The sequence below is a fragment of the Pinus tabuliformis genome, chromosome 9 (genome assembly GCF_031772625.1).
Source record: "Pinus tabuliformis cultivar Carrire ecotype Pingquan chromosome 9, CPIR1, whole genome shotgun sequence".
In the NCBI taxonomy this organism is placed as follows: domain Eukaryota; kingdom Viridiplantae; phylum Streptophyta; class Pinopsida; order Pinales; family Pinaceae; genus Pinus; species Pinus tabuliformis.
In genome coordinates, this window is record NC_142307.1 from 1286787404 (window position 1) to 1286798921 (window position 11518).

At 38.4% G+C, this 11518-nt stretch overlaps 1 pseudogene; it reads left to right on the forward strand.

Moving 5' to 3' along the window:
• Positions 1 to 5320: 5320 nt before the first annotated feature.
• Positions 5321 to 5672, forward strand: LOC149153285 (10 kDa chaperonin, mitochondrial pseudogene; annotated as a pseudogene).
• Positions 5673 to 11518: the final 5846 nt, after the last annotated feature.

Genomic DNA, 11518 nt, shown 5'->3' on the forward strand with positions numbered 1-11518 from the left:
TAATTTTCAAGCAAGTGTGAACTAGGTAGATGATACATGCAATTATGATTGGTAGTTTGATGAATTATGCAAGATAAAATAACTTCCTTTTTGCAAGTAGATTTGGTAGTTTGATGAATTTTTCAAGATAAAATAACTTTTTTTTTGCAAGTAGATTAACCCTTATCCTTTCATGAATTGATTAATTACCATCTACAAGTCGAGTTAATGGCATTTCCACTTTGATTTTCAAGCTAGGTAGTAACTCCATAAGGCAGAAATAATTTGACTGTATTATTCCATCAGGTAGGTCCTCATTATATACATGAGGGAGAGACTGTTCAGTTCGTCTCCCGATGACTGTTCATATTTCCTATTTATCTATTTACAATAATTCACCCAATCACAAGGATTAGGTGTCAACATTCCCCCCCTTAATCTGAAGGGATGTTGGTGAGTCCAAGCATCATTCTGAATCGTTCAAGCTTTTCCCTTCCAAACGCTTTGGTGAAGATGTCTGCAATTTGCTCATTTGTGGAACAATGACGGAGATGGATTGTTTTGGCCTCAACATGATGTCGAATCAGATGATATTTAGTATTGATGTGCTTCATTCGATCATGGAACTTTGGGTTCTTGGCCAACTTTATTGCAAAGGTATTGTCAATCATGAGTGGAGTTGATTGTACTTGTTTTACCTGCAAATCTTCAAGAATTTTCCTGAGCCACACAATTTCTTTTGTTGCTTCAGCTGCTGCCACGTATTCTGCTTCTGTTGTGGAATTTGTTGGAACTGATTGTTTGCGTGATCTCCAGGAGACAGCTCCTGATCCAAGACTCATAGCATATCCTGAAGTAGATACCCCAATTTATTTGACTCCATCGAAGTCTGAATCAGAGTATCCAATCAAGATGAAGTCGTCCACCAGTGTATACTTGATTCCAAAGTCTTGAGTTCCCTTCAAGTACCTTAGAAATCTTTTTGCAGCAGACCAATGTCCCTCACAAGGCTTTTGCATAAACTTGGAGAGGATTCCAATAGCAAACGAAATGTCTGGTCTGGTAGTAGTTAGGTAGTTGAGACTTCCTACAAGCTGTCTATACTTTGTTGCATCCTCAAATTCTTTTCCTTCAATAGATGTGAGCTTTAAGTTTTGTTCCATTGGAGTAGTAAGGGGATTGCACTCTGTCATGCCAAACCTGTTCAACAGATCTCCAATGTATTTCTTTTGAGAAAGAAATATGGACTTTGGATGTTGGGTTACTTCAATGCCAAGATAGTAATGAACATAGCCCAAATCAGTCATTTCAAAACTTTTCCCCAATTCCTTCTTTATGGATGTAATGTAGCTTTCATTTTTCCCTGTCATCAAAAGATCATCTACATATACCACAAGATATACAACTGTTTTTCCAACTTTCTTGAAAAATAAAGTTGCATCATTAAGATCAAAATTTTTGAAATTGAATTTCAGAAGATGCTTAGTTAGTTTTTCATACCAGGCTCACGGTGCTTGTTTGAGGCCATACAAGGACTTCACAAGTTTGAATACTTTATGTTCATGTCCTTTCACAGCAAATCCTTCAGGCTGGGACATAAAAACATTCTCTTTTAGATATCCATTCAAGAAATCAGTTTTTACATCCATTTGATGGACTTTCCAACCGTTCTGAGCTGCTAGTGCAAAGAGTGTCTGGATGGTAGCCCATTTTGCTATGGGGGCAAAAGTTTCCTCATAATCGACCCCTTCCTTCTGTGCAAAACCTTTTGCCACAAGCCTAGCTTTGTGCTTGTCAAGTGAGCCATCATCTTTATACTTGTTCTTGTAGACCCACTTGCAGGAAATTGGTTTGGTTCCTAATGGAGGATCAACCAGCTTCCAAGTGTCGTTCTTTATCAAGGCATCATACTCATTTTGCATCGCTTCTTGCCATTCATCATGAGAAGCAACTTCTTTGAAGGAAGATGGTTCAAAATCTGTAGACAAGTTCAATTCACAATCATAAGAAACATCCATATCAACAGGTGAATTAGAGTCACTACATCACCTCCATTTTGCCGGTTTGAATTTCTGGTTCCTGTCTTTCCAACTTCATGAACACTTTCAAGTGTCTTTGTCAGCCACTTTGGGGGACCTTTCTCAGATGGTCCAGGCTGCTCCATTGATTGATTTGGGACTGAATCAAGATTGAGTCTCCCAATTCTATCAATTACATCACTTAAAGCATCATCCGTTGTTGGAGTTTCATGTGGGGGAGAGTGTTCTTCAGAAGAAGATTCCACATGTTGATCTAGTATAGGAATCCCCCCTTCAAGATGTGGAATCTGATTATCAAATTCTTGAAATGATTTTACTTTTGCGAATCTATCCAAGCGATCAAGTTGCCGCTCAACAACATTGTCAGTTTTGGATGATTCAAGGGAAATTACATCTCTAGATACAACAAATTTCTTATTTACTTCATCATAAAGGCGGTATGCTTTGGAGGTGTTTGAATACCCTACGAAGATACACTTACAACTTCTAGCACCAAGTTTGTTTCTATGTACCTTTGGTATCAAGGCATAGCAGGTGGAACCAAAGACCCTGAGATGCTTTACCGAAGGAACATGTCCATACCACATTTCATAAGGAGTCTTGTTTCTTATAGCATTAGATGGACATCTATTCTTTATATATGCAGCACATAGAACAACATCAGCCCAAAACATTATCTTTACATTTTTGAAGAAGAGCATGGATTGTACCATATTTAAGATTGTCCTATTCATTCTTTCAGCTACACCATTCTGTTGGGGATTATAAGGCACAGTTTTTTGATGTTTGATCCCATGTTGGCGAAGATAGTTTTCAAATTCATTTGATGTGTATTATTTTCCATTATCAGTGCGAATAAACCCAATATGAGATTGTGCATCATTTTCAATCCATTTATGAAAATTCTTGAATGTTTGAAAAGCATCAAATTTGTTCTTCAATAAATAAACCCAACACATTCTGGTGTAGTCATCAATAAATGTCATGATATATTTATTTCCATTTGCAGAAGGAACAGGCATTGGACCACATAAATTTGAATGAATGAGTTCAAGTTTTCTATGTGCTCTTGAATGTGAATCATGAAAAGACTGTTTGCTATGCTTTCCTAGAATGCAAGCATCACATTGCTTAAGTTTCCTAGGAATTGTAGGCAAACCAGCAACACCATTTTTCTTCGAAAAGCGGAGACTGTGATAGTTCAAATGTCCAAATATAGCATGCCATAATAAACTTGATGGAAGTGTACCTTCTTCATGATGAGAATTGTATGATAAATGTTGTGCATGAGTAGAGGTTCCTTGCAGCTTGATAAGCCTTTCTTCTTCTATTCCCCTCACGACAAGTGAGTGGTCAGATGCTTTTCTTACCTCAAGCTTGCCATCAAACATATGAATGGAGTGACCTTGCTGGCGGATGTGGACCAAGGATAGCAAGTTTCTCTTGAGCTGTGGGAGATATAGAACATGATGCAAAAGAAATTCTAGAAGACCAGGCAGTTTAAGCATGATTGTGCCAAGCCCTGATGGCTTGATTTTTGATTGATCTGCAAAGTATACCGCTCCATCAACATTGTCAGTGAAATCTTCAAAAAAATCTTTTCTATAAGTCATGTGGCAGGTTGCTCCTGAATCAAGAAACCAATCATTTTTCCAAGAAGTAAGTGAAGCATTAAATAAATCTTCATTTACTCCAATGTTACATTGTGCCACAACATAGTGAGCGGATTCATGTGCTTTACCTTTGTTTGTATCATCAGTTTTACCTTTCTGTTGGTTTCTTTTCTGCTCAATTTTGTCCCATGGTAGCTTGCATGTAGAGGCATCATGTCATCCATTTCTTTTGCAGCGTATGCAATGCAAATTTGCCTTTTCTCCTTGAGAATTTCTGCCCCCCTGCCTCTGAAATATCTTCCTCTTCGACCACCTCTTCCTCTTGTAGAATCTTGAGCAGGATGCTTTTCTTTATGAGCAAGGCACACAACCTCTTCAGAAGATTTAGGGGCTGTCTTCTTTCCAAAAGCTTTCTCTCTTTCAACAAACTTTTTCATAAGAGAGTCAAAGGTTATATCTTTGAGATTTCCATTTGCTTGCAATGACTCAAGATAATTGGAGTAAGTAGGATAAAGTTCCTTGAGAAAAGCAATCAGAGGAATATCCAATTCAACCTTAGTGGATTTGATATCATGCATTATAGACTTTACTTCAGATGCAAGAGCAAGAGGATCATTATTTTTCAGTTCAAGAGTGAAGAGTTTAATCATGAGTTGAACAACTCAAGTGCAGAATGTGAGTCATAGAGTTCTTTCAGCTTTTGTAAGGCTTCAAAGGCAGTTTAATATGACGAAATATGGCGACTCACCTCTTCATTTACAGATGCTGCGATTAATGCATAAACTTTGTTGTTTTTCTTTTTCCAAATGACGAGCTCTTCGTCTGAGGTAGGTTGTACTGGGTCATTGTCTCCGTCTTCGACACACACTCCTTTCCACAACTCATTGAAAATGAGGGTGTGTTTTATCATCCGGGACCATTCAGGATAGTTCTACTTGCCAGTGAGAACTATTCCCACCATGGATATGATCGAATGCATTCTGTAAAAAAAAATTACTTCTGCTGATAGAAAAATACTTCTGCCAATATACAGTAAAATTGTACTCAAAAGGGCATTCTCAAAAGATTTCAAATCTCTTCCTCATATACCAATATGTACGTCAATACCTCACGCTACATCTTTATGCAACATATTTTCTCCAAATGCCTCCAATGTTTGATATAAATGCATCCAATGTATTAAATGCTCCAATGTTTGATATAAATGCATCCAACATTACATAGAAATATTACATATTACATATGCCTTCAACGTATTAAATGCTCCAATGATAATGTAATATATGCCCATTAAAGTTCATATATAATGGAACCAAAACATATGATATACGTGAAGCACACGTTACCATATAATGAAGCACGCAGGCGTGCTTAAATTAAATTCGCAGGCAAACGTCCCAGAGTCACAGAGTCATCCACGCAGTTGTGCCACTCTGATGCCTGCGATGCTATTGGATGCATTCGAACCGTTGTAGCAGAGGTGATTATTTCCCACGGGAGAGGAGCAGTGGTGCGTGGTCTCTTAAGATCGTGCAGCAGCAGGGCTTCTTTCGTCGGGAGCTCGGCCTCTTTGGATGTGCCTTGTCTCGTTTAGCCACACAAAATTCAATGAACAACAATGGCATTCGAACGCAAGTCTCCACAGATGCCGAATGTTGTGCGCTGCCTGTGTGAAAGTGGAGGCAGAAGGATTTTGCAATTGCAGGGTCTCTATATAAAAGTCCTCTAGCTATAAGGGTTTCTTCCCTTACAGTATCAAACCAATGGCGAAGAAGCTTATCCCCTTGCTTAACAGGGTTTTGATAGAGAAAGTTGTTGCTCCGAGCAAGACTGCTGGCGGCATTTTGCTTCCGGAGAGCACTGGCAAGTTGAACTCAGGAAAGGTCATATCAGTTGGGCCTGGTTTTCATAGCAAGGGTGGAAACACTATTCCTGTTAGTGTCAAGGAGGGTGACCATGTTCTTCTTCCTGAATATGGTGGCACAGAAGTAAAACTTGCATAAAAAGAGTACCACTTGTATCGAGAGGATGATATTCTTGGGATTTTGCAGGATTTCTTTTTTTTTCCTATAGGAAAACCATAGCGAGAATAACCGTGTCAGGACAGCGCTTCTGTTACCATGTCAAAATAGCACTTCTGTTACCATGTCAAAACAGCAAACGTTTCTGGACAGTCGCCTTCTGACAGACAGAGAGCACAGGTAAAGGAATATGGTAGACAAAGCGCAGATACTGGAATATGGCAGACAGAGGGCACAGGTAAAGAAATATGGCAGACATAGGAGTTACAAGGAGCATAAGAGCTAAAAAAGGAGTTGGCTTTGATACCATGTCAGGCCAGGCAGTAACTCCATAAGGCAGAAATAATTTGACTATATTATTACATCAGGTAGGTCCTCATTATATACATGAGGGAGAGACTGTTCAGTTTGTCTCCCGATGACTGTTCATATTTCCTATTTATTTATTTACAATAATTCACCCAATCACAAGGATTAGGTGCAACATTGATATCTACAATTAGTTTTCGATTGTACCTTCATCAACAAGCTTTCATTTTAATTCAGTAGGAGGAATGGTCTTTGAGCACTTTGATCTAATGTTATGACTGAGGGTGGCATGAGTAGAATCCAATTTGATGTGCATATAGCATTGTCACCTCTAAGTTTTTACAAACCCCGGGTTGATATTTTGAGTTGAGGATCCTTTGGGAGTTCCAATATTCTTGGTGCAATACCAGGGCTCACCACTTTTTGGCATTGTTTTCAAGGAGGTGTCTAAGTAGATGTTATTTCTGCTTGAGCATTATTTTATGTTTTGCATACAATTTTTGAAAAAGTTAAAAAATCAAAAAAATATTTCTTTCAAGCCTCATAGGAGTAGGGATAATCAAGGAAAATTATTACCAAAAACCCCCACACCCTCAAACATTCAACCTTCACTCTTCTTTGGTGATTGTGATATTCCCTCTCTGATTGCAGGGAAGTTAGAAGACCCTCTAGGTGAGCAACCTGAAATTTTTGAAGAACCTATTGTGGAAGAAGAAGAACCCACTTCACCTACCCAAACTACAGCTAAAAACAAGGACAATGAGGTCTTCCCTATTAGAGAGACCAATTGAGGCTAGAATGAAGAATATAATCCCTACTTCCCTTCCACACTTCCATGGATTAACCTCTGAGGATACTAACACCTTCATGTTTGAATTTGTTGTTGTTTGTAAGACCTATGACTATGCATTTGATGAGAAGAAGATGAATTTATTCCCCTCTACCATTAAATATGCAACCTTGTGGTGATTTATGGGTCTGCCTAAGGGTAACATCACTACATGGGCCCAAATGCAACAATCCTTTAATAGAAAGTACGCAAACTACTATAGGTCCAAAGAAACCAAGGAAGAAACGTTCAGGATGAATCTTGGACCTGATGAATCCATATAAGAATATGAGGAGAGATTTCAACTCAATTATAGGAAGGCCAACTGTACCCTTGATCTTGAATCACTCAAGCTAGTTCATCTCTGAGGGATCAACGAGGATATGTTGGAAACCCTCAGCATGTTGTATGGAGGAGATATCTATCATTTATGCTATGATGACATCAAATTTGTATTCAAGAATCACTCTAGCATTGCTAGTAAGAAATGTAAGGCAAGTCAAGGTTTGGTCAGTTCCTCTCCCTCCACAACATCCATCAAGAATGAGATAGGGAACATGTTGGAGGATTTCAAGAGTGAAATGTTGCATACCTTTGCATTGCAAATGGATACCATGCAAATCAAAAGAAAGAAGGAGGAAGCAGAAAGGGCACTAGCTATTTTCTTCCCTAGATGCACCAAAAGACATCCTAGGAATGAATGCCCATTGAATGTCATAGAAGTATACCTAGTTTGTGAAGAAAATCATGCAACAAAAAAATTCCCTTATTTTCCATGACTAAAATCCATATACCAAGGGGTAGAAGGTGGGTTAGAGAAACTTTGTTTCATTAATCAAAGAAGGCCTCAAGGACCTCAACCATATCAAAAAGGCATGCAAGGTGCACACTAATATTATTACAATCCAAATCAGAATGCACATTTTCAACCTTGGTACTCTTCCACTCATCCATCCTATTCCACACCTGCTTCTTGGTCTTATGCTCCTCCATATCCTCCTCAACCTTCCAACCATCCTTTTCAGCCATATCCACCCTAATCTTCTCAATGGGGCAACCCATCACAATGGTGGAGGCCTCAAGTCAACCAACCTCCCGCTTTACTACCTCCACCCCAACCTCAACCACAACTCACTCATCCTACTCCACCTAAGCAACCTAAAATTCATGCTCAACCCAATTCGAACCAGAAAAACAAGCAAGCACAACAAGTTGACATTGGAGAGACATTCTATCCTACTTATGCTATGGAAATCCAGGAGATCAACCTTTGGTATGGCAGAGATTCTAGATAATCACCCACCTCATCCACCTGAAGAGCTTGAAGAAGATAAGGAAGAGAGTGTTCCTCAAGTAATTCCACCTCCTTTTCCCAATAGGTTGATCCACCCTAGCTAGCACACCCCAAAAGAGGTTGAACTTCTGGGAGAATTGAAGAATTTGTGTGTTAAGATACCCCTTCTCCAAGCCATTAAAGATGTTCCCATATATAATAATCTCATCAAGGAGAAATGTTTCAAAAATTATGGGAGAGGAAAAAGAGTCACCCCCACAATAAATGTTGTTGGGAAACTATCTGATTCGATGCTTGGGAGGGTGATCTTCCCAAAATATTTAGACCTTGGAATCCTAGTAGTAGATGTGCACATTGATGGCCTTATAGAACCTAATACTCTGATTGATTTTGGGGTTGCAATCAATGTGATGACTAAGGAAACCATGCTAAAGCTAAATCTCCAAGGGGCTTTGAGGAAGACCACCATAGTGCTACAACTTGCAAAAATATCCATAGTAGCTCCTAAGGGATTTGTTGAAGATGTTATGGTCCCCATTGACTCTTGGGAGTATCCTACTGATTTCCTGGTTCTCCAGCCCAAAACCGAGTTTCATGGATATCCTCTCATCTTAGGAAGACCATGGTTGGTCACTAATGATGCTTACATTAGTTATAGGGCCAAGAACATGACCATTAAGAATGGACATTTATCAAAACAATTGGTATTGTATCCTCCTACTCATCCTTCTATTGAGCATGACTTAACCTTGTGGTTAGAAGAGGAGGAAGAAGATGAATTGTATCACACCACCCCCTACCCAATTTGAACTCTATATACTATTACAGGATGGGGGCAACCTAATGAAGATGACCTCATTGACCATATCCTTCATAACCGACCTCCCACTCCCATACCAATTGATTAGTTGATGAAAGAATCTACGAGAAGTCCTTGGAATGACTTATTCCTTATTGACTCAATTCTAGAACATTTCAAGATTCTAGAGTTTGGTCCATATATAAACTTAAAGATCATCTGTTATCTCTCAGCCAAACAGGAAGAACAATTGTGCAATTTGCTGAGGAAACACTTGGATACTTTTTCCTAATATTATAAGGAAATGAAAGGTGTGCATCCATCAGTTTGTACCCATCATATTTACATAAAGGATGGATCCAAGCCTATGCACCAACCCAAAAGAAGAATGAACCTAACCCTTAAGGACATTGTGAAATAAGAATTGCAAAATCTACTGGATGCAGGGTTCATATACCCCATTTTAGATAGTGAGTGGGTATCACCTCTTGTTTTAGTGCCGAAGAAGAATGGGAAGTGGAGAATCTATGTTGATTACCAGGAACTTAACAAGGCTACAAAGAAGGACCATTTTCCTTTACCCTTAATTTACCAAGTCCTAGATGGCCTTGTAGGGAAGAAATTGTTCTCTTTCATGGATGGATTTAGTGGATACAACCAAATCTAGATCAACCCTCAAAACCAAGATAAGACCATATTCACATGTCCTTGGGGTACCTTTTCTTATAGAGTTCCATTAGATTTGTGTAATGACCCTGCTACTTTCTAGAGGTAATTTTTGAGTATTTTTGTTGAACTTGTTCACAAATCTGTTGAAATATACTTGGATGATTTCACTCCTTATGGATGTGACTTCCATGAACCTCTCTCCAATCTGTGCAAGGTTTTGAAGAAATGTATTGAAATGAATCTCTCTCTAAGCCCTGAGAAATGTGATTTCTTGATGAATGAGGGGATTGTCCTTGGCCATTCCATATCCAAGGAAGGGTTACAGGTTGAACCAAACAAAATTGCCATCGTCAAAAGGGTCCCTACCCATAGAAAGAAAAGAGATGTCAAGAATTTCTTGGGAATAGTTGGGTATTATAGGAGATTTATCAAAGACTTTAGTAAAGTGGCTTCAGCTTGTTATAGCATCATTTATCACCCTTGTATACTTGATGCTTTGAATCATGGTCTTGGGCAGCCCTTTCCCTTCAGACTTGGTCCTTTTACTAAAAAACATTATTTTAAATTCCATACGCAACTCTGCCCTTCAAAAAACGCGTACACACATGGGTCCATATATACCTAACCCACGTATATAATTTGAAAAAAATAAATTTAAAAAAAAAAAATATTAAATCCCTATTTTATGGGCGGGTTTTATGGGTTACACCGGAATTCCACCTACATGAGCCCAAGGTATAACTTTATCCCAACTGAAACAACAATTTTGGGGTGATATAAATGTACCTCATGGGAAGGCCTAAAGGGGGAAGAAGGATAGGATATTGATATTATATCCAGTTGTTAGAGCAAAGTCTGATTTATCCATGTGCCTCCTACACTCCCAAGTATATCAAACTTGTGTTTCCTCACAGAGATGTTCATCTCCTTTATATGACATTTATGTGTATGCATTTGAAATAGGATTGTTGATGCTTGGGTTGGGCAAATCGGAGGAAGGTTTCACTTGGAGCTATGGTCGAATCAGGTTGTATTCTTCCAAATTTCTTTACAGACATCAATAAAGAAGCTTTGTCTTGTTCCTAATGTTATGATCTTTAGGCTTTAATTCATGTTATGATCTAATTATGTATGATTTCATGTTTTATATCTGTATGCCTATATGATCTAACATTCATATCTTGAAAATGCTTCGAACTAATGCTAGTATATATGCTTTTCTGGAATGAGTTGCAAGTTTTGAAGAATTGGAGGAAGCAGAGGGTTTGAACCCTGCAGGAACATCTTCAAACGTAGGACCTACAGGTACTCTCTTTTCATCCCACTTTAGTAGTTTAAGCATTAGAACTGCTTGTTTTCTTGCTTCTTGTTGGTGTATTCCCTTCGATTTGTTGGGGTTTTCAACCCAGAACCTAGGGTGTTTTATCCCATAACATAATTGGTGACTTCGTTGGGGAATACAATCTTGTATTTCCTTGTTTGTGTTGATTCTCTCTTGATTTGGGCCTTCTTGTTTGGTTTCTTGATTTTTCAAGTATCTTTGACTTGTTTGCAATCTGGGCAAAAATTCTGATCTTCTGGATCAAGCATAATTTTTTTATTTTTCTTTATTGACCTTTTTATACTCGGTTTTTAGTTCACACAGTTGCATACAAATGCGCTTTTGTCCAAAGAAACATGCATATACGCGTGTTTTCTTGAGTACAATCATGTATACATGCAGGTTTGTCACTGCAAAGTCGCGTATGTTTAGTTTTGAATGAAATTTTTAGATCCTCAATCCAGTAAAGGGTTTTGCCTTATCATTATTTCTTTTGTTTAGTCATTGATTGTTTAGGAGAGTCTTGCTTCTTGCATATTTTCAGTTTCCTATCTCTCTTTGTGTAAAAACCTAGTCAACCCATGGTTTTCTTGTTGGTGAAGTATTAGTTTTTTGTGTTTGGGTTCAAGGCTACTTAGTGAAGTT